Below are 25,537 nucleotides of genomic sequence, written 5' to 3' on the forward strand. Positions count from 1 at the left end.
TACTACTCAAATACTCCTTTGTAGATTATAGTGTGGCTAATGTCTTATCGTTTGTCACACATAATGCTTTTCGTAATTTAAAGTGTGGCTATTGTCAAACTTTTCGTCACACATAGTGAGGTACTGTGTGGCTAATCATATCATATAGACACCGGAGGTTATTGTCAATGTGGCTAAAAATGTGAACTTGCCAGTCAAACACTTTTTTGTAGTTTGTGGTGCGGCCATTATCTTACCATTTGTCACACATAATGTTTTTCCTAATTTAAAATGTGACTATTGTCAAACTTTTCGTCACAGATAGTGATGTATTGTGTGGCCAATTATATCATATAGACACTGGAGTTTATTGTCAATGTGGCTAAAAATGTGAACTTGCCACTCAAACACTCTTTTCTAGTTTGTGGTGTGACCATTGTCTTACCGTTTGTCACACATAATACTTTTGTAATATAAAGTGTGTCTATTATCATACTTTTGGTCACAATTAGATAAATGTGGCTATTTCATAAGTTTAACAAACCCAATAGCATAAATTTAAAACAAGTTTACATTAACAAACCTTCACTAATAAGTTATGAATTCAAAATATATGAAACTAATACTAATTACTATCGATCTCAAACTTTCTCATAAACTCATCAAACTTTTTTGTCTCCTTTCTTCATTTTCCTTAAGTTATTTTTCCATTTATTTCATTCGTTTCAATCGTTCTTCCAACTCGTTTCTTGACTTCCTTTCATCTTTTTCCATTTCAGCTCTAACTTTTTGAACCTAAAATTGTTAAAATATTAGCATCATAACTAGTAAAGGGTTAATGTGAGGCGAAACCTCAAAGCACGATGACTATCACGCACAGTCACATTAGACATAATGTATACACAAACAAAAACTTTAATAGACGACTCGTTGGTGATAATAATCAATGTCAAATGTACTAAAAAGTCCTAACATGTATTCACACATCGTATCATGGCAAATCAACCAAACATTCATCATACAACTTAACTTATGATCACTTAGTTCACGAGCAGATTATAGCATGTACAAACTGATTTTATTCACTAAGAAAATATTAAGTATAAATTCTACAAAATTTACCACAGTTGAATATATGAATTAGGTTTCTCAAAAAAAAATTATTATATTTTTCTCATATGTACAAAACTACTCACAATAATTCAACCATTACAGATATGAACCAACAGTTCAACAGATTGCACAACAAACACTTGTTTAATGGTTCTATCAACTCATTAATCTAAATTGTGCAAGACCAAATAGGTTGTCTTCAAAACTCATAATACTAACTTTCAGAACTGGAAACAACCCCTTTGGTTTTGTCATTAGGGAGTTATGGTGTCGGAAAAACAGGCCAAAATATAACTTCCCAAATCAGCTTTGACCAATGTTTTTGTAAAATCATAAAAACTATTCAAAGCGTGTTCAAAAATTATAAACTTTACCTTTCTGGAACTAGACTCATAGTGTTATATCCCAGAATAAAAAATCATGTAGTAATCATCGTTTAACATCATGTTACATACCAATAAATAAACGAAAACGAATCTGTCAGCAAACTGCTGTCATCAAACAAGTGAAATACATATATTTTTAGCGATGAAAGAAGATGTACTAAGCTTCAATTATAAGAAATAACACTTAAAATTGAAAATCCCCAAACTTGGTTCTTAGGGTTCTTCACACTCAACACGAATTTGGCAAAAATCGAGATGGAATTGATAGAAATCGACACCACACGTGAATTCCTCTCGCAAAAATAGTTAGATTAGAGCCCTGAATCAAAGGATTTGGTTAAGAATTGAGTGAGTTAGAGAATTAATGATTGAGGATTATGGTGGGTGTAAAGAGATGAAGAAGAAGTATAATAAGAAGGAATGAAGAGAAAGAAAAAAGGTAGGTTAAATATATGGTCAAATTAAATTTAAGAATGGGAGGGTAATTTAAAATTTTTTGAAGAAAAGAGGAGGTTGAATTTAATTTGAAATTTTGAGTGAAGTAAAATTAATATGAACTAAATATGAATTTAATTTATTTTTAATAATTAAAATAAAGAGTTGTTAGTGTAAATATATATATATATATATATATATATATATAACTAATTAAAACTTAGATAATATAAGAAATTGTATAATAAATATAAAAAACATATAAAATAAATACAAGTGATATTTATAGTTGCTCTAAAAGAGTTGTATAAGAGTGTAGTAACCAGTGTTAACGCCCAATAAACCATACTTTCATTAGTGGGTCATACTAGTTCTTGATCGGTGTTGGTGTCCCATTATAGCATCTATCATGTCACAGTTGCTCTAAAAGAGTTGTATAGGAGTGTCATTAGTCATGGTTAGGTGTTAACGCCTGTAACACACCATACTTTCGTCAATAGGTTGTATAGGAGTGTAGTGAGTCATAGTTGGCCGTCATACTTTGCATTAATGGGCCGTCTTGGGCTTTGATTGTTGTTAGTGACCCATTGTAGTCTCTATCATATCATAGTTGTTCTAAAAGGGTTGAATATGAGTTTAGTGAGTCATAGTTTGGTTACGCCTAATAATATGTCATATTGTAAACATAGATAATATTTGGCCACAGTTTATTAAGTGTGGCTAATAAATATCACATTTTTTGTGAAAATGTGGCAAACAGCTGCATTTTTTGTCACACAAATTGAATTAGAGTGGCTAAAGGTTCCAGCATGTATGTTTTTTGTCACACGAATCTAATATATGTGGCTAAAGGTTCTAACATGTGTGTTTTTAGTTCTAACATGTGCGTTTTTAGTCACACGAATAACAAATGTGTGACGAAAGAGACCTTTAGCCACACATTTAGACCCAGGTGTGGCAAACCGTCCAGAGCATGTGTGTGGCCAAAAGCCAATATTCACGTAGTGTGGTCCTAAAAACATCATTTTTGAAAAAATGATCTAATCTAAAATTAGATACCATGTACCTTTACATAACTGAACACACGTGAATGTTTGATTACCTTTTTCATGGCTTTTTAATTTTTTTTTATTTCTTTTTTATCACATGTGGGATTTAAACTCACAACTTGAAAAAACAAAACTTAATGAACACCTCCATCTTCTGTCAATTTATGATGACAATGCCTCGGGCGATGAAAATGCAAACCTTCCAAAAGAAGAAAATGCAACACCTCCGTATTACTAGGTCCAAGATTCTTTGGTAAATGCTTAATTAGTTTAACTTAATTCATTAATGTCTAGAACAAGTAGTTGTTTACATTAATGACACTTATAAATAACCACATAGAAGCATGGTGGGCAATAGCTATCTTCGTAACTCATCTTCTTTTCTGATCACTTTTAGAATGCAAACTTTATATAAACTTTAATACATGTTGCGAGTAAGGATTCAAATAAGAGTATCGATGACAATAGAAGAAACGGGTAGGATTTTGTTTGAACAACCCTAATTTCTAACTTTTGAAGAAGATCACAACCACGGTCTTTGTTACGTACCAATTTTCCTAAATAGATGGAGGAGATGTATTTGACTGATGTGAAGATTGACGTAATGTTGCTTATGCTTTAATCAATGTTGCTTATGCATTAATCTCTAATTGTCTTACAAAGATGGGTCATAGGTTCGGTAGTTAATCCGGGAAATACGAGTTGTGTAGGTTCTATGGACGGATCTCACAACTTTACTCGGATCAATCCGTGTTGTTAGTTAGCGAAAATCACTAACAACACTCGGATCTCAGATCTTAATTTGTATGAACAAAAGAGATAAAGAGAGAGTGTTTGGTGAGAGAAAAGTTTTCTCTATTTCATGGAGTGTTTTATTTCCAAATTGGAGTTAGTGGAGAAATGGGAAAGTGACCCTTTTATAGGGTCCCCATTTCTCCAAGTTTACGTTACATGGGTACAAAATAATGTACTGAGGTACGTAATACACCGACTATTAGCAAATAGAAAAACATACACAATCCTAATAATAATATAGAATATTAGCACTACAATCTCCCTCTAGGATCGAGTATGTCCAGGAACATTCATCAAGTTCTTTGCTACGTCTTTATTTCTTGAAACTTAGTACTTGTCTTGATCCAAGAGCTTGAACGAGATTGGATCTTGGACAATTTCTTATTTTCCATTTCTTGTAAACTTTAACTTCAATCTTACTTTCTGGGAAGGATCAGCAACAACAAATTTTAGAAATATCAGATACATGAGGGTCGGCATCTAATTTTCTTTTGTTGACTTTCTTGGGCCGACTGGTTTGTTTCCATTGTTTTTCAACTGATCCTCAGACACGGTCAGTTCATTTTTGGGTTCAACCGCCAACTGTCACGTTCTCGTTTTCTTTTAAGCGCTCCAGCCTCTGAAACTTCAGTCTCTGCAGCCCGCCAGACTTGATCTTTATCTACCTGTCCATGTGATGTGAGGTCGAAGACTCACTCAAAAATAAACCAAATACAACTAATTAGATAGCAGTAAATGAGTGTCGAACACAGAGAGTTTGTGGAAAATATGTTACTAAGTAGCTTTGTAATCTGACTATATTAAATTAAACTAAATTGCATAATAAGTAAATTCAAAGATTTGGTTGGTTGATTTGATTAACAAAAAGAACTGAAAACAAATAACGAGTTTAACTGAATAAATAAAAAGAATGCTCTCTCCCGATTTCAGGTTTCCAAGATTGAGAATGTTAACTTTTACTTTTGGGATGAACTACATATACATAGTTCGTGAGTATGTGTTTGATTGTGATAAAAGAGGACTAAGTACTTGGATTGTAAAAACGCAAGGTTGTCACTCGATAATAAGTTTTATATAGCCAACCTTAATTCCCTTCCAATAAATCCTATTGATGAATACTAAAACAATTACAAATACAAAGAAACCTACTAAACCGGATCGTCTCGCAATTTAACATCGGGGTTTACTGAATAAAAGAATAAATCCAACAATGTTTTCTAAGGGATCCAACCCCCCGCCCCTTTCATTAACCACGATCATATATGTAATATATGAGGCCCAAACCCAAAACTCACACTCGCACTCATCCAGACGAGGCTTTAACCTAATTGCCTCTATCACTTTTGCACTCATGCCAAACTAAGGTCTCAAGATGCACTGATTGTACAAGTTCTATTGGAGAATATCAACTTTCTCACCAATCTTTACTTTCTCAATGAACAAGTGTAAATGGACAAGTTATGCAAGTTATTGTACCAAAAGCATGCTAACATTGACTAGAATACTACATAGCCTCTTTTTTTAAAACAACTAGGCAAACATGTCCTTTAGGGAATTGTGACCATTAAAAGGGACCCGGACTAGGGGTGCACATATTAAAAAACCTAACCCGACCCGTTGACAGACCGGACTGACCAGAGGACCCATATAACAGAAATTCAGAGACCGAATATTGAACTGTTGTTTAGGATTGGGCATCGTTCCTAATGATGTCGGTCTGTCGGTCATGAACAAAGGACCGAATAGCCCAAACGAATATGATTAGCAGATCTGTGTTATACAGTGTGTATGAATCAAATCAAGGTTAGCAGATCTGGATACGAATACGATTCAATGGCAGAGTCAAACTCGTTTCAATTGACACATGAATAACACATACAATTGGGTCTTTATCAGGTAAATTTTACTCAATTTCATGCCATAATAACATTATTATTTTTTTTATTAAATTTGAAGTATATGTTGAATTTTGTCCATGATTCTTTCTTTTTTTACTTAATTAGTACAATATGAGTTCTTAGTTTGATGCTTAATTGATCAATATAGGTTTAATTTGTTGTTCTTATCATGCCCTCCAAGTGTTTGATGAAATGTCTTAAAGAACATGTGCTTGTTATCATTGTTTCCTGGATATATGATTAACAATTTGTGATATAATGAACTAATGTAACTAATTTATGGTTAACAATATGACAATATGATGCTTAACAATTCAATTTTTTATTAGGCAAACCAAGAATTCAAAACACAAATACGAAAAAGAACCAACTAGCAAGTAGCAAACACAGACAAATAAAACCAAGAAAGAAAATCAATCATTCATCTTCTTTTCAATAGTTATACGTAGCCACCGTCTTTTATTTGACCTCGTGATTATCGGGGAGTTGCGGACATCTAAGAAGATGTCTTTTCCATGAAGCTATGCCGTGTATAGCTATGTTAGCATTGAAAACCATTGAGCAATGCTTGCATATTGCTTTTTTTTTCTCCCTTCCTCATCGGTAAACCTCTCAAAATCCGACCAGATTGCAGATATATTTTTCCTCGTTGGAGGCATCTCTATTGAATTAACAAAAATATATATGGTTCAATCATATGAAAGCAACTCAATTAATAATAAGAAAGAAGAATTGTGAGCATACCTGTGTAAAATCAAAGATGCAATTCTACAAATAAGAAAGAAGAATTGTGAATATAGCAGTATATGTAGGGGTGACCACCTATATATAATAGGGTTAGTTAGGTTAAACTTTACATTTTATTTACTTACTTGTTTTAAAAATATTTAAATTTGGTGTGATTTTCGTTTATTTTGGGTTTTTAAGTTATCATTATTATTAATTTAATATCTTCGACTTTTTTTACAAAATATTTGAATTTAAAGTGAGATATATGGTATGTCTTATTAATTTAATATCTTCGATTTTTATTTTACAAATATTTGAATTTTAAAGTGAGATATGTCATATTAAGATAAGATTTTTACAAAGAAAGTCAACAACTTTGACCAGTTTAGCTTTGTCATCCAACATTGTTGCAGCTGCTCGTGCTACAGATTATTATTATTATTATTATTATTATTATTATTATTATTTAATTAGCATATAACAGTTGATAAAGTTTAGATATTTGGTTTGTTTATAGTTTTCCTAACTTATTGTTTTAAAGAAATATTTATATACATGCTCGTTTTTAAGTTTACTTACTCAATTAACATAATCTGAGAGGGTCAACCTGTGATTTCTTTTTTGAGGATTAATTATTCCGGCAATTCGGTACATCAAATAAACAGGAACATAAACATTTGATTTTATGCACCAAAATCACAAAAAACATTAAAGTTAAATTCATCCAAATTATATGACAATGTATCCCAAAAACATTAGCAATTTTTAACTTGAACCAATTAAAAGTTACTTGACTTGACAGTTGAAAATCCAAATAAACACATAATAAATTAAAAAAAACAAACAAACTTCGTCTTTTCCATATCCATCCGCATCCACTGTTTATTCGACCTCGGCATTAATGGTACTCGAATCTGATTTCTCACAAATTTCTACAAAAAAAAAAAGAATATACATTAATAAAAGTAAGTGCATCAACGTAACGGAGTACCTAAGGACATGTCTAATTGTCTAGTAAATGTAAAACTTACCTTTTCCAATATCATTAAAGTCTGTCGGGCTTTCAGTATCGTTTATCTTCTTGCTTGACGAACTAATCCAATCTTTAGTGCATATTAATGCATCTACAAGAGGAGGGGCCAACAAACTTCTATACGGTTCCACAACTTTTCCGCCCGTACTAAAATCGGACTCTGAAGCAACATTAGAAACTGGGATAGCTAGTATATCTAGAAATATTATAATGCATGATAAGTTCATTTAATAGGCAAAGAATAATATTAGTAAATTAAGTAAACTAGTAATCATACCTTTCGCCATTTTCACTACTATCGGGTATTTTGAAGACGAATCTTTCCACCATTGTGGAATATCAAATCCCTCGTAATCAGGCTCCTCGATATCGTCAAGGTACTTCTGAAGTTCTGTTTTAGTTTCATACGAGCTAGAACCACCAGCCGATTTATACCGACTAAAAAAGCCACTTGATCCACGTGTAGAATGTTCAATGTTACTTGTCGTTTGTGAAACTTGACTTGAAGTTGGCCTTTCACTATTTCACTCATAATGCTTAAAAACTATCTCGAGTTCGTCTCTTATTAATTTAACAGTTATCCCAACCCTCTCGTTAAGTTCCTCTTTTGTCTCCTTCTTTTGTTCAGTCTTGAAAATACACTTAAATCCAAATGTCAAAACACCCAATTTCGACCGAGAATCTAGTATAGCTGCAAAGTAGAGGATGTAATTAAAACCTTTGTTACTTGTCCCCCAATATTTGTCAAATTTATACTGCATTACATCAGCCATAAGTTTAGATTCCAGATCTACATCTATCAGTTCTATTATATGATTGTAGATATCCATCATTTTTGAATAAAAGATGTTAACAGTCACATGTTTCTGAATAAACATTAATGGTTTTATCCTTAAACAATTTTAATAACTTTCTTAACTTTCTCGCGTAACTCCAATCTGAAACTTTAGGAACACCATCACCCAGATAATTTCTATAATTTGGGTGTGCCAAATCAAACGCGTAAAATGCCTTCTCGAATTTTTCTGCCCTATCCAACATCTCTTATGTGGAGTTCCATCTGGTAGGCATATCTAAGCATAACAGTGCTTTACTATCAATCTTTTCTGCTTTAACACATTTTTTAAACGCATCTAATCTTTTAAGAGAATGCTGGATATGCCGAATTGCGTTTCTTATCCGATCAATATGGATGGCTCCATCACGTAACCCATCTTTCACAATGAGGTTGATAATGTGCGCCATACATTGGACTTGCACATATCTGTCATCGCCGAATAGGTTGTCTAACCTACCTTTTACAAACTCTATCGCCGCACTATTTTCTGACGCAGTATCCAGTGTAATGGTTAAGATGTCTTCAATTTCCCATTCTTTTAGACACTGAATTGTTGCCCTTCCTATGTCTTCTCCTTTATGGGTAGTGATGTCCTTAAAGTTTATTATCCTCTTGTGCAACACCCAGTTATCATCGATAAAGTGAGCCATGACACTCATATATATCACATTCTGTATTGATGTCCATGTGTCGGTGGTTAGACACACCTTCCTTTTACTATTTGAAAAAAAGGACTTTATCTTCGCCTTTTCCTCTAAATATCTATTCCCAGAATTCCTTGCAACGGTAGTTCTACTGGGTACCTTAAAATTTGGATTAAATGTTTGCAGAAGCCTTCTAAAACCTACACGCTCCACAAATGAAAACGGGAGCTCGTCGAGAATGACCATTTCAGTAATAACCTTATTACTAGCTTAGCACAAAATATCCAACTCTTGACTTCAACACTGCCACCCTCAACATCATTGTTCATCTTAAGAAATATGTTGCTTTGATTTTTCTAGTAATCCGGGTGTTTTCACATCTCTTGGAGTGTCGACTCAATGCCGGTGTGTCGTTCACAGTCGGGTCTGCTGCCAAATCAGTTGAGCAATGCTTACATCTTGCCCTCTTGTTCCCGTCTTCATCTTCAAACTTTTCAAAATCAATCCAAACACGAGATCCCTCGGTCTTCTTAGAAGCTCTTGTATTTTTGGAAGTTTTCGTGCCCTTGGAAGTAGTTGCTTTAGTTTCCTTTTTTGCTGATTGTGTTTCAACATGTGGTGATTTCCTCTTTTCTTTTCCGTTAGATTCATCACTTGATAAATTCTGAATATTCTGTGACTCCATCTACGTTAAATCAGTAACAAAAAACAACAACGTTAAAAGATATTCAATCTTTTGTTTTACTATGGATTACAATATGTATAAGAAATTTAGCAAAGCTCTTCAAAAAATTAATATGATGAAGATATGAAAACTTTTTTTAAAAAATAAAAGTACAACTAAAACATAACTGCTTCGGGTCAATCCAGCTTGTTACCCGACCCGTCCATTTTGTCACCTTTCTGCAACCCGTCCTCAACTTTTTTTATATTTGCTGAATTAATTAGCCTTTGTGTTACATATATTACAATATGTAATATATGTAAGTTTGTAAACAATAATAATCAAAGCTCTTCAAAGCATATTTGATATGGACTTTTGGTTCTATGTGCACTTTTCTTTCTATTTGTAATAGCATCTAAATCTTATGCCATTACATAACGGTTTTAATACCTTCATAGTTGTTACTAACACTTAATAACCAGGAAGAAAGTAGAAAATTAAAACAGTTTGATTAATACACTTTGATTAAACAGTAAATACAATTGATCATAGCGTGTGTTCACGTAATCGATAATCATTATACATAACTAATTAAAACAGTTTGATTAATACCTTGCGAAACCTGTAAATGATTACTTTTGTCCTGGTTACCTTTGTTCTTGAAAGAAAGTTAAGAATTAAGCATACTTTTATTCCTGCTATTTTTTTGGCTGTGATAATTTGATTTTTAAACAGATGTTATGATAATTATCGATGATTTGGTTCCTATTTTTAATAGGTTTAAAGGCCAAAGGAAAGGATCAAAGGATATCAGCAGCAGCCCGCTGTATGGAAACCGGATAAGTATTTTAAATATATGATTGATTACAATATTTCGGGTCGGTCCTAAAATAGTTTGGTTACCCGGGTCTTGGCACGATACCCGACCCGAAACCGAATTCCATTTATTCTTAGACCCGATGACAGACCGAATGTTAAGGTGCTGTAACATCCTACTTTTGATAAGAATTAATAAAATAAATTTCGTTTATTTTATAAATGTGTCGTGTATCGGTTTAGATAAATAAACTATATGATGATGGGTTTGGACCTTAAAGATAGAATAAAAGATGGAATGGGCCTTAGGTCCAAGGGCTTAATGGAGTATAAATACCCCTTAAACCCTAAACCTTTCCATTTTTATCCATCTCTACACCCTAGCCTACACCATCAAAAACACACACAAACCCGAACCAAGATCCGAAGGCAAAAACCCGAGCTTGTTGGTGCTGGACTGTCGTGACGGACCAAAACAACATCAAGTACCTGCTCGTGTTCGTAGTTTGACTCGTTTAAGGTACGTTCATATTTAGAAATCGTTCATATAGGTTCGGTTTGATTTGGGATATCATAGATCTGTGTTAGTTTGTTATAAACGAATCCAAAACAACAAATCTTAAGGAAATTGATTAACATTTGATGGTAAATTGTTAACCTAAATTAACCCGTATATATATGCCAAAATCGCACCCTTTAAACGTGAACATTTGGCCGATTTGATGATTGGGGTTTGTTAGCGCTGTTATTACGAATCCATTGATACCTAAATCATGTTATTTGGTTAAGGAACGAAGGTGCAATTGCAGATTTGGTAACTGTTGACCAATACGTGTTCTTGGAAATTTTGACTTTGACCCTGAGTTAAAGTTTGGATAAGATAGAGGCAGTTCGTTATGATAAGATAAAGAATTAGCCAACCCATTCGTTATGACCAGATAGCGAATTAAGTTCAACCATTCGTTAAGACAAAATAACGAATTAGATCGCCCAGTTCGTTATGCTGAGATGACGAATCAAGTGATTCGTTAACCCCAGCCGGGGCTCTGCCCCTTGGACCCCGCTAGGGGCTGCCGCCCCTAGAACCCCGCTGCCAGGGGCGCTGCCCCGGACCCCCGTTCGTAGTGGGTTATATAAAGATAGAAATACAATATGAGTAGTATTAGTAAATTGATACTTGTAAATATTATACAATTAGCCGTGCACAGCTCAAGAAGGGAATAACTATTAATGGTGAACATAACCGCATTCAGGTGAGTTTCTATCCCCATTTCTGTGTTATGTTTTCGGGGCTGTGTGCATACTCGATGTGATTGTTAATACACTTATCCTAAGTGATAAGTGTATGTCTAATGTGAGTATGTGAAAGGTAAGAATGATTGTTTGCTGGTACGTGAACGATCTTCGGATATTGCACGTACTGTCAAGTATTAATGCTATGTACGAAATATGAATGATATGTATGTACGTTATGAAAGGTAATAATGATTGCTTGTCGGTACGTGAACGATCTTCGGATATTGCATGCACAGTCAAGTTATAATGTCATGCATGGACTATGAACGATATGTATGTATGTTATGAACAAATGTAAGAGATAGAAAGGTAGAAAAGGGACTGGACCCTAATAATATCCAAGGCAGAAAAGGGACCGAGCCCTTTAATAATCTCGAGGCAGAAAAGGAACTGGACCCTAATAATATCCAAGGCAGAAAATGGACCGGACTCTAATAATATCCAAGGCAGAAAAGGGACTGGACCCTAATAATATCCAAGGCAGAAAAGGGACTGGACCCTAATAATATCCAAGGCAGAAAAAGGGACCGGACCCTAATAATATCCGAGGCAGAATAGAATAGAGTAAAGTAGAATTTGAGTTATGAAGGTATGAATGAAAGAATGTATGTATGTAAAGTATGTGATGTGATTAACTAGAACTTACTCAGCGTAGCTGACTTTTAGTATGCACGCAGGTTAGTAGAATGAAGCAGCTGGATTGAGCGGGGCACATGGCAGAAGAATAAGAGTCTGGCATCTGAAGACTTGTTATGTTATGTTTGATTTCAAAAGACAAGATGAATGTTTTAAGACATGTTATGACTTATTTTGTAATGTTTTATGAAAGTTTAAATATTCCGCGTATGTTTCTATTAACTCTGATGATTAGAACTATGTCGATGAGTAAATCCAACACCAAAGTAGAGCTACCGGTAACGGGGTCTTACAGGTGCATGTCCGGGTTTTGGTCTTTTCGGTCCAGGTTTTCGGGTTTTTCGGTCCGGACCTATTTTTGCACGCCCCTAACCCGAACCTTACCCCGCCATCTTACCACTTTCCGGTTTTCTTTTAAATTAATTTTTTTATTATTTTTTTAAAATTTTGAAAATAAAATTCCCACATCCCCACACTTGGGATACATTCTCCCTAATGTATTGTTTTGAGAAAATAAAAACAAAGAGACTACTAAGTAAAACTCCACTTCCTTCCATGAAAACCCGGGTTGTTCCTAACACAGTGTCGAAGAGAAATCCATAAGAATTTCCCCACACTTGGTTTTTGCTAAGATGGTAGCTTAAAATACCATTAATAACAAACAAACTAGAAATTATAAAGCAAAATAAAATTAAAAATATACAAAATGTACAATTACCACATTTTGTAACTTTTATGACATTCAAGGTTGGTTACAGGTCCACTCCCGTACAACCTTCTCATTATAAGCACGCTCTTTTTCAAGCAACTGTTGCTAGTCTTCCGACAATCAAAGGTCGGGCCTGAACATCCTCATCCTCCACCCTGGACATTTAGGTTCGGTAGATGCCTCACTTTCGTCTTCCTTGGTCGGCCACCTTTTTCTGCCACCTTCTCACTCTGTTGATGCTCAACTTTTATCTTCTTAACTGACCTGTCAATCACAAAACACTCCACTTTCGTGTGATCCTTGCTCAAGAATACACACTTAACAAAATCCGCCTTTAGGCTTTCCTTGTCAACAAGAGGTTTAGTAGTATTTTTCAAATAATAATAACCGTTTATCACGATTCCCACATCTAATTCCCAACGTCCCTTTAGCACAATCAATTACTGCAAGTGGCAAGAAAGGGTCTACCCAATATGACTGTGGGTTGCGTGTTAGTTATTTTTATTGCATAATCAAGAACTAAAAAGCCAACTGAGTAACAGAAATCCTCCACATGCACCATCACATTATATATCATGCCTCGGGGAAGTGTATGGGTTTGATCCACTAAAACCACGGTGGTGTTTACTTTTTGTAGCGTACCAAACTCATACTGATCAAATAAACTACTGGGAATGATACTAACACAAGCTCCAAAATCTAGCAGTGACCGATCAGTTTTAAATTCACCACCTTGGATTGATAAAATGGGCACTCCCGGGTCTTGAAGTTTACTCGGGATAATATTATTATCAACCATCTCATCCCTTATTTTGGTTAATTTGTCATTTAAACATTTATCACAAGAACGATTTTCACAAATAGATGTTTCATTTGGTTGTAATTCAGAGTTATTTTGAAAAAAATGTTTCATAATTACCTACATTTTCAATCTCATCACTAATATCTTCCACCACCCTCTCAACAAACTGTGGTGTTGGATCACTTTGAACACTAGAAATAACAAAATTTGGTATAAGACTTACCGTATTGATATGCATGTTGTTCCCCTTCATTAAGCTCGAGCTGTTTTTCTTCAAATTCGCCACATCAGTTACAAGTTGACCCATTTGAGTGGTCAAAGATTGGATGGCTTTGTCACGGACTTCATCCTTTTGCATGTGCACTTTATCAAGTTGATTTTTCCTTTGCATGTCTTGTTGCATCATCCTAAGAACATCCATGACTTCATTCCCACTTGAATAACTTTGACCCGAAGACCCACTTTGACCACTAACCGCTTGTTGAAATTGACTTTGAAAACCTTGATTGTTATATTGTTGGCGTGGAACATAATTTCCTTGATTACCTTGGAAATTCGGATTGGATTGAGTAGCCGGATTCCCGTAACGAAAATTGGGATGATTTCTCAACCCTGGGTGGTAAGTGTTTGAGTTCATATTGTAATTCCTACCACCTCCCCCTTGAAGTGCATTCACCTCCTCCACTTGTACTTGGCCCACCGTACACACATCCGAAGCATGACCCAACTCATTATAATTCGTACAAACATCAATTACTTGATTAGTGGTTTGTACTCCTCTATCTTCCACGGCTTGTACTTGTGGTCTTCCAATGGCGGCTATAACATCCCGTTTTCTAGTTTCGGTTAATAAATGAAAGTATGAATTATTATGAGTCGGGCTAGTGTTGGGTAAATGAATATGGGTTATGGACTTGGGTTATGAAGGAAAGAGGAAATGACCATGGGCTTAAGCCCATGATCCATAATTATATAAGCATTAATTACCAAGAAATTCTCATTTACACACATTCAATACACCTCCCAAACCACACACTTAAGCTCTTTCTCTAGTTTCTCTCTCTCTAGCCGAAATCACCAAGGAAAGCCGATCCCGATCCAAGGTAATGATAGTATAATGTTGTATGAACTCTAACCCGCTAGATTTAGTCACGAAACGACGAGCCGACACCATTAAACCATTAAAGTCACGAGATCCGGGTGGAATCGGGTATAAACCTAACCTGATATGAGCTTAGGGTTCGCCTAGCTCAGATCTGGATCGAACGGGGCGAAAAACGGCGGAAAACGAGTGAGATCTCATTTTTCCAACGAAATCGCGGTTTTCCGGCGATGACAGCGCCGGAAAGGCGGCGCCGGAAAAGTATACGAGGTAAGGGAATGTCAACATTCTCTGACCCAACCCTAGTTCGTTAACGGGGAAAGGACGAACTAGCAAGTAATTCGTTAAGGAAAGATAACAAATTAGCTTCATTCGTTAAGGTCCAATTCGTTATGATAACCAGTTCGTTATAAGGTCTAATTCGTTATGAGGACTTGTTCGTTATAAGGGTTCAGTTCGCTAAGAAGTTCAATTCGTTAACCAAACCAAACGAATAAGGTCCAGTTCGTTATAAGGTCCAGTTCGCTATAAAGGCTAATTCGTTATAAAGTAACGAATTAGCCAATTCGTTATGGAGGATAGAAGTAACGAATGAACCCCAATTCGTTAAGTATGAATAATGAATGATGTATGTATGTATGTATGTATGAAACTTACAAATTATGTATATACAAAGGTATGGAAGAAAGGGTGACCGGACCCTAATAACATCCGAGGATGGAAGGTACCGGACCCTAATAATATCCGAGGATGAAGGAAGACCTGACCATAATAATATCCGAGGATGGAGGGTACCGGACCCTAATAATATCCAGGTATGTAAGGTGAAATGCCTTTTATAACGTAAGGTTAGCTATAAATGTGTATGGACGAATGAAGTACATGTTTTGTATGTAATGCGTACCTTCGGGCACGTATATGTGTATGTCAAGTAAGTTATGTGATTAACTAGAACTCACTCAGCGTAGCTGACTTTTAGTATGCACGCAGGTTAACAGATTGAGACAGCTGGTTTGAGATGGACACATGGCATGATTAAAGAGGCTGGCATCTGAAGACTGTCATGATGTTTTGAATGTTATATTTTATGTTATGTTTTAAAAGACAAATTATGGATATTTGTAACGAATGGTTGATGTTTTATATTATTCCGCGAAGTTTTTAACTAACTCTGATATTTGGAACTGCGTTTATGAGTAAATCCAACGTCAAAAGTGAGGCACCGGTAACGAGGCCTTACAAGGCCTTGCTCTTCTTCTGGTTTGAGCATTTCTCTTTGATGTGACCGCAACATGCTCCAAATATGCCCGATCATCTTGTTCATAATTAGTACCAAATGTACCATTTGTGATCGACCTCAAATCCCGCTCATCTTCTATACTCAACCCCTCATGAAAAGCATTCAACAATTCTCAAAGAGCAATACCATGGTGAGGACAATTCTTAATCATCATGTTAAACCGCTCAAATGCCTCATGAAACATGTCACCCGATTGTTGTTGGAACGTTCTCAAACTTCGTCTTGCATCATTAGTCTTTTGAGCCGTGTAAAATTCTTTCAAAAATCTTTCTTGCATCTCGGCCCAAGTATAAATTGATGCGAAAGGCAATGTGTAAAACCATCTTTTCGCCTTATCTTCCAAAGAAAATTTAAATAAGACCAACTTAACCTCATCCGACGAAAATCCTTGCGCCCCAATCGTGTTGCAAATTGAGTCATATGCCTCCAAGTGAAAGTAAGGTTCCTCCGTTGCTAGACCCTTATACTTTGGTAGACTTTGGATGGAATTGGTTCTCACCTCAAATGTCCTCCCATGTTGATTTTGAGGAATAACGACCGGAGATGGATTATTAGTTATAACCGGTCAAAAGTGAGCTTCAATTCCCCTTTCCATCTCTCTTGCATGCCTTCTTGGTACCCCCATTGGTACTCTTGGTTTCCCTATCTGCCTATAGATGGGTCTTGGAGGTGCAAATTGTTGAAATTGTGGTTGGGGCAGTTGTTGTTGAAATTGTTGCTCTTGTTGTTGCCCGTGTGGTTGCACTTGTTGTGGAGCTTGTTGTTGTTGAATAACCGGCGACGGTTGAACTTGTTGTTGAACAACCGGTGGTGGTTGTCTATTAAGTTCTTGCACCAGTTCTGTTTGTTGCCCTTGAGAATAAGCAAAATTCCCTTGATTCATCCTTTGATTTTCGTCACCCCCCATGTAGTAACCTTCCACTTCATACCCATCAAACTCCATGCCAAACCCATACCCATAACCATCAATTTGTGTTCTTGAATATTGCATGAAAGGTGGTGATTGATATTGGTAGCTTGATTGTGGTTGTTTAAAGGTTGGTTGTTGGTTTTGTTGAGATGATGATGCACCAAAGGTAGGAAAAATATTAGAAATAGGTGGCAATGTTGATAATGTTGAATAAGTGAATTGAACATTTATGGGCTCGGTTGTGTAAGTTGGTTTCAATTCACTTGATGAAATAGGTATTGTAGTAGTAATCGGGGGAGGGGATTCGGTGGAGGTGTGGTTGGCAATGTTTGACCCGAAGGGGGAGCTGGTGAATCCATGGTGTTGTTTAATGCAGTTGGAGAACCAAGAAGCTTGTTCTCCCTAAGTAGGACTCGGTTTCTTCGAAGTGTTCGTTCAATCTCAGGTTCAAAAACTAGGGGTGATGACCTGTTAAAACCTCTAGTATGCATAAACCTTAAGTACCCGCACACTAACATAACCAGCGTAAACCCGAAAATAACAAACAAATATTACAAAATTAACACACGTTGCGCACTATTCCCCAACAACGGCACCAAAATTTGATGTGAGGTCGAAGACTCACTCAAAAATAAACCAAATACAACTAATTAGAGAGCAGTAAGTGAGTGCCAAACACAGAGAGTTTGTGTAAAATGTGTTACTAAGTAGCTTTGTAATTTGACTATATTAAATTTAACTAAATTGCATAAAAAGTAAATTCAAATATTTGGTTGGTTGGTTTGATTAATAGAAAGAACTGAAAACAAATAACTAGTTTAACTGAATCAATAAAAAGAATTCTCTCTCCCGATTTCAGGTTTTCAATATTGAGAATGTTAACTTTTACTTTTGGGATGAACTACATATACATAGTTCGTGAGTATGTGTTTGATTGTGATAAAAGAGGACTAAGTACATGGATTGTAAAAATGCAAGGTTGTCACTCGATAATCAGTTTTATATAGCCAACCCTAATTCCCTTCCAATAAATCCCAATTGTCTATGGCACCGAGAACTGATAGTCAAGAACACGAGTTACACTATACTAACAATTACTAATCAAACCCACAATCACCATAGTAATATAATCATAAGATCAAGTTACTATCCCATAAATAACATAAACAATTAACAAACGTTGAATTGAAAACCTTACAATTCAGGAGAGAACACAAAGGAAATTAGCCACACATGATTTGGTTCATCATTCCTTCAATCGAAATATGAAATTGCAAAAACATCAAGTATCTAATGATTACCACACTCACAATAATGTTCTTATACTCCAAATTCGTCCCTAGTTTGTTCTCCAATGATAGATAGGTGAAAAGACATTGAAAAACGGAATAAAAACACAAAGTTCGGCAGTTACAATTATCGGACCGTGGCCCACGGTGGACCAGAGCACCACGGTACGGTGGGCTCTGGTCTGATATGATTAGTTGGACCGTGGGCCACGGTGGTCTTCAACATTATTCTTCTTTCTTTTGTCTCTTTCAGCCCCTCAACTTTCCGGTTCCTTCGGTTTTCTCCTTGTGCTCCATAGATGCTCCGGAACCTCCTTTTTTCCTGCAAAACAACACAACAGTAGTTATCTAGTTCCATGAAATTAACACTTATTACATAGATTTTTATATCGTTTAAGCTCACTTACGGGCCATACTCAGATGCACCCGTCACCATGTACATCTGCACAAAACTTAGAGCGAATAATATTCGTTCATAGACCCTCTTGAGGGTCAAACAAGAATTTTCTTTTTCAATACATTCCCTTGGTTTGAAGTATTTGCAGTATAACTTTGAAATTTTATTTTATCTTGACTTTTCATAAAATATCAATTTCAGTCTCTCAACTTGTAAATGATCTGTTTAAGCCCCAGGTTTCCAACAAACTTTGTATGAGTAAAACAAAGCTTTACTAAAATATGTGAGAACACGTAAAATCTTAAAAATCTTTTTGGTATTTTAATATGTTTATAAATTATGAAAATATATACAACATATTGAAGTTGAAACGTAACACAAAACAAAAAAATAATATAGGAGTAAAGATGAAATTAATATTATATATCAATAATATTTACATAATTTTCTAACGATTTTAATATTTTTGCGAGAAAGATCACAACATGGAATCACATTGGTTCTATAACGTCCTAGATCAAATTTCTATTTCAATATTATTATGCCAAGAACCCAGGGTCTATTGTAGATATATTTTGTCCACTTAAACTTAACAAGTATTTAGATGTCAAAGGGATATGTTAAGGTATAATTTAAGCACAACACTTATGTGGTCCCCATTTAATCCAACATGTTACTGACTCCATCATTACTCGGGTATAATTTGTGTTCATCAGATCACCCCAGAATTGACTCCGACTCCCTAATGATTGATCAAAACATTTTGGGCTAATTTAAATTTTTGTAAACTTTTTAGAACAACAAAGATTAAACATGGACTTACTTTCCATACGGACTTACAAGCCTTCATATAAAGTGTTTAGAACTTACTCGTTTGCCTCACTTACAGGGTTCTAATATACCACGTTTTTGTTTGTTAATTATCAACATTTTGTGTTGGGTTTAAATCTTTTAAGCACTTTGCAGTTTTTCTGCCTTTTCATTTTGATTTTCAACATTATTATTTAAAGCAAGAATAATTTTTAGGGTGATCAATCACTAACGGGTTCGTGTATACCTGACTAATAACATTTTTGCCTTCATCGGTATGACTTATATTGGAGTCGCAACCGCTTCATGAATGTGTAACCACTAGCATAAGCGGAAATTTAAGTTTATATCACTTTGACACTTACTCATTTGTCAAACTTATCTACATATCAAGCAATGATCTTGTTGGCTTTTGATCTACTATTTTCATGCACTAGGATCATTAAAGACAATTTCTTATCATTTTCTAAAAATCGAATCAATTTCTCAAAATTTTATAATTTTATATTATCCGACCCCTCTTAATAGGAGCTCCCTCTGAATGAGAGAATATATGTTTTTTTAGAATTTTATGATTTTATTGAAGAGAGTGTAAAATCTTTTTGCCAAGTCAAGTGATTCATTTTTGTTTTTTTTAAAACAAGAGGAAAATATTTTTGGTGAGTTAAACTTTTGGTGAGCTAAATTTAGCTAATTTCCTCCCTCTAAAATTGTGACATATTTGAATAATATTTACAAATTTAAAACCAGAAGAAGAAGATTATTCAAAACAGATCATGCCAAGCGACTCTACAAGAAATAGAAATCATGCACCATCGGAAGCTTTTGTAAAAAGGTCAGCAAAGTTGTTGTCAGATGGACTATCCAAAGCATGCATTATCATACATTTTATAACAAAGTTGAAGAGATTCAAACCGAAACCCAACAGCTGATGCTGAATCCATCACTTGAGAGTAGTAGTTGGATGAGGTGAGTTTGAAAAAAAGCTCGATAAGTTGTGGTTGAGGCATTTGAACAAGTTTAGTGTTGTTGAACCAAGTACCATATAAAACATTTCCCATTCCCTAAAGTTTGTCCTCCCATGTCACTTACGAAACACTCAAATCCACCATCGAATGATTTAGCATCAAATAGCAAGGGTTCGTATCCCATTATATGTCGGGTGCAATCACTATCTAAGTACCTAATACTATTGATAGTCCTCCTTGATTAACCCTGCATGCACTAAGCATTTAATTAGACATGGGTTCCCGAGACATTTTTGTCTCAGGAAGGTCAACCGTAAACCGACCAAACTTGATTTTATTTCCTGAAAACAATTTATTTCTTGGCGACTCATCACTTTAAGAACAGTCCCTATGATTCCAAGAAAAAACTTGTTCCTTGGTTTTGGCAACTTTGGACTTTTCTTTTCTTGATTTTAAAACTGTTTTTGGTGAATCCTTAGACTTTATAGTCTTGGGATCCTTAATGATTTTATCCTTTTTAGTTTTCCAAAAAGGTTTCTTTTTGAGTTTTACTTTATTAACTTTGGATCTCACATCCACTTAATTGGCTTCATTATCAGTGCAGTCCTTGAATCTGGGATACTAAAAGCTCCTTTTGGGGACTGACTAAGCCGTCTTTGTATATCAATTAGTTGCTTGAACCAGTGCTTGCAATATCTTTCATAGTGAGAAGAATTACCACACACAAAACAACATTTTCTCCTTGGAGAGCCATAGAACTTATCAGAACTATAATATGGTTAATGCAATGGGAAAGGTGATCCATGTAAAGGAACATGATTGTAAAACCCATTTGGTATGTGACCCTGATCATCAAAAACATTGGTGTATGGATCAATATAATTTTGTTGGTAGTGATTGTAGTAGTTGTTATCAAAATAGTTGTATGACTGGGTACGTTGTGAATGATTAGTTGTTTGAGGAAATGATCTTTTATTTGGTGGAACATATTTACATAAAGTACCCGTTTGATTATCATTTTCAAACACTTTTGTTTTGATTGTTTTATCCTCAGGTTTACAACTAGATTGCGAACAACTTGGTATGTTCACTTGAACAGGTTCCTTTGCATGCTTTTCAGACATAGATTCTTCATAAACATTTTCACAATCACTATCTGAAACAACATCAACATTTTCATTCAGAATAGTGTGAGAGGAATCTAAAATAGTTTTAGTTTCGCAAATCATGTTCTTTTCCACTGACCCACTTTCTTCTACACAACTTTTTTTTTGAAAGGCAAGCTTGGAATTAAAAACCACACCCATAAAGAAAAACCTAACCGGGCAGAAACCAAAAATTACATGCTAAGAACTTGCTGAATAGATGAATCACTATTAGAACTAAATGATATCGGGATAGGATCAACAGTCTTGGAGGCAGGAGGAACAAAAGTCTTTTGTTTTGGCACATGTCCAACACCATAGACCATTTCGTCCTCACGTAGGGTATTAAAACTATAGTAGGGTAGGCTAGTGCAGTTTTCACTGAACGGTGAAGGGAATGCATTATGATCATAGCCTAATCTCGTCTTTTGTTTCATCTCCATATATGTCCCAATGATCCCATTCAGTTTATTAGAGGCAGGCTCAAACTTATCTACCATGATTTTCGTTTTAGCTAAGTCAGACTCTAGTTGCTTAATTTTAGTGCCATGTTTAACAGTTCTTTTCTCATAAAATTCAGCATTTTGAGTGGCTTGAAATAGCTTCACGTTTAGGATTGCCATGTCATTGTTATGGGTTTTAACTCTAGTTGTGAATATCTTTGCAACATTTTTGTATTCATCATTCTGACATTTAATGCTTAGATTTTCATTCATCAATGCAGTATTATGATTTCTATAGAATTTCTACCTTATTAATACAAGCTTGAGAGCAAAGATATGTGTGTACCTCGGGAAGGATAAGACTTACTTGACTACTTCCACCTGCAACACTTGTCTCAGCTATATTTTCTTTTAACTTATTGTTTATTCGGAGGTTGTTACCCATCGATTCAAAAGACTTGATGGTAGAAGTCAACTCTGAAAGTGTTATGGTATTTAGATTTGTGGTTCTCTTGATGGCAGACACAATGTTGTACCATGTGTAAGGAAGTGAATTCAACAACTTTATGTTGATTTTTGACAAATCATTGATGATATTGGCACTTCCCAATTCAGTGACGAGTGACTCAAATCTATTGATGAGAGAGGCAACCGATTCTCCTTTAATATGGTTAAACATTTTGAATTCCTCTTTTAATATGTTCATTCGGTTTTCCCTCATTTCCAGATTTCCTTCAAGCTTAGGAACTTAATACATTTTTTTAACTTAGAAAAGACTTCATTTTTTTTCAAAGTCAACGGTCAATGGTCAAAGTTAGTGGTCAAACTCGATTGCTTTATAAACTCGATTCTCTTTTAATATTAAATAAAAAGTCAAAGTCAAAAAAGTCAAAGTCGATTCCTTTGGGAGTCGATTCCATTTTTATTTTTTTATTATTTTTAATATAAATTAATTAAAATAAATAATAATTAAAATATTCAATTTGATTCCTTTTGGGAGTCGATTCCTTTTCTTTTTTTTATTTTGTTAATAGGAATTGATTAAAATAATAATAAAAGAAAATAATAATTAAATATTCAATTCGAGTCCTTTTGGAGCCAATCCTTTTTTTTAAAAAGATAACAACTAAACTAGCAATAAAGTCAAAAGGACTTTAATCTAGAAACCACTAAATGGGTCTAGATCTGAGTTTTTCAACCAAATCTGAACCCAATCACAAAAAATAAAAACACCAAAAACTCATATTGGATGACTTTCGTGTAGAACTAAGGTGTAAGGTACTCCAGTAGTAATTAATAACCCGAAAACAACCTCAAATCCAACAAAAACTAAGATCAAAATCTGAAAAGTTTAATAAGAAAACTGATGGTCGGTTAATTTGTATATGTTTTAGTTCGTTTATTATTTAGTTTTAATAGTTTATTCTAGAACTTTCGATACTTCATACGTGTATTATTGTATTTCACGTCATAGATGTTAATGTATATAATTTGGACCTGTTGTGGCATGGTATGAAGACCCGGGATGTCCTGCACGCGAAACGAGGAAGTTTTATGAAGTTTGTTGGTGACCAGGCCCATCGTGATACGCGATGGGCTTGCTTGAGGACCCATCGCGTATCGCGATAGGATTTAAATTGATGTTGACTTTCTGGTCCATCGTGATATAGCGAAGACCCCATCGCGTATCGCAATGGGGGGTGCAGACGGGAAAATTAGGTTTATATCTCATTATTCATCATAAACAACCAAAACTCCGTTTTGACGACCAATAGGAGATTCCAGCAGCTACAAGAGGCGATTCACCACCATAGCTTGTGCCAAGACCCTACATACGATTCATATCATCCGTATTGAATATCTAATGATGTCAAGGCTCGGCTAATCTCCTAGAATCGCACCTGGGATGTATAGTTTGTAATCTTTACAGTTTTTCTCATGTGGCTAAGAATATTATTGTATTATTATTGATGATTGATATATGATTATTGATGTTTGGTATTTCTGAGTGTTTGGTCGGTTTAGGTTTACGTTAGTCTGAACGATCTGTTACCAGTTGCTAGATAGTTGATCATATAACTGTTTGGTTAGATTGAATACAATAAAACATACAATTACCCTTAACTGAGTCACACTGGCAAGGACTGTTTGATAACCAGTGCCGTGAGTAAAGTGATTGTTGATGTCTAAAACGTTAATAATTAATCTGTTAGGTTACATGAGATAACTGTGGGTTGCTTACTTGAATTCCCGGGGTGTGATTTGTTTGTTAATTTATTGAACTCGTTTACTTGCGTGTTACTTAGTTCTCTAATTTCACTTTAATTGCTTGTGTGATCAGCACTAAAAACCAGTTATTTCATAATAGTAAATCTGTACATGAATTACATTGACCACATACTCTTGGTGGATACGATACCTTACTTATCCTATCTAGGTAGTTTAATTAGGTTTTTGAATGACTCAAACGACGGTCATCAAAATGGTGCCGTTGCCGGATAGTTAGTGCGTTTAGTGTTTTTCGTTTTATTTGATTTTGTGTTTAATTTTAATTTTAGTCTTAATTTTTGTTTTCAATTTTTAGTTTAAATTTTATTTTTCTTTATTTTACGCGGTTGTGTTAGTTGTGCAGATAACATGTTTATGCGCACCCGCCACTATGGCCGACAGTCTCCGTTAATTTACGAGCCCGAAATCGAGAGGTTAGCTCGGCAGAACCGAGTTCAGAACAGAAATTCAGAGATGAAAGATAAGAACAAGAACCAAAACGAGAACCAGAACCAAAACGCAAACCAGAACCAGAACCAAAACCAAGACCCACTCCCCCAAAATAACGCTTTTCACTCCGATAACATACCTGACCCACCAAACTTCAATAACCAAAATCACTCAACTCGTGCTTCCAGAACCCGAAACCTAAACCTCAACTTTGACCAAGCCGGACCATCAGTTCCAAATAATAACCCTAACCGCAAAGTTCAGATAAATATCGATGATGTTCAACCGAGTATTCCGACAGAAGATGAAGAAGAGGGGGAAAATAATGATATGAACGAGGGTTTTGAGATTGAGAACAAGGTAAATCGGTGGGTTAGGAGAAATCGGGCGGGTGAGCACGAGAACGAGGTTGTGGAGCCGGAAGAAGTGGGTGATGATAATAGGGAGGAAGAGGTAGAAGATCCAGTTAATCGAAGACGGGCTGAAGTAGTTAACAGAAACGAAAGGGGTCGAGACAGGGTGAATCGGGTGGAACGGCCCGAAAGAGTTCGGAAAATTTAGGTTAACCGGAGCGGTTTGGGAAACCCCGGGGGGCTTAGGAGGAACTATATGGCCCCGGTTCATGGTGTTAAC

Source organism: Bidens hawaiensis, unplaced genomic scaffold (genome assembly GCF_021521415.1).
Source record: "Bidens hawaiensis isolate Kalapana, Puna unplaced genomic scaffold, B.hawaiensis_p1.1 tig00056107_1, whole genome shotgun sequence".
Taxonomy (NCBI): domain Eukaryota; kingdom Viridiplantae; phylum Streptophyta; class Magnoliopsida; order Asterales; family Asteraceae; genus Bidens; species Bidens hawaiensis.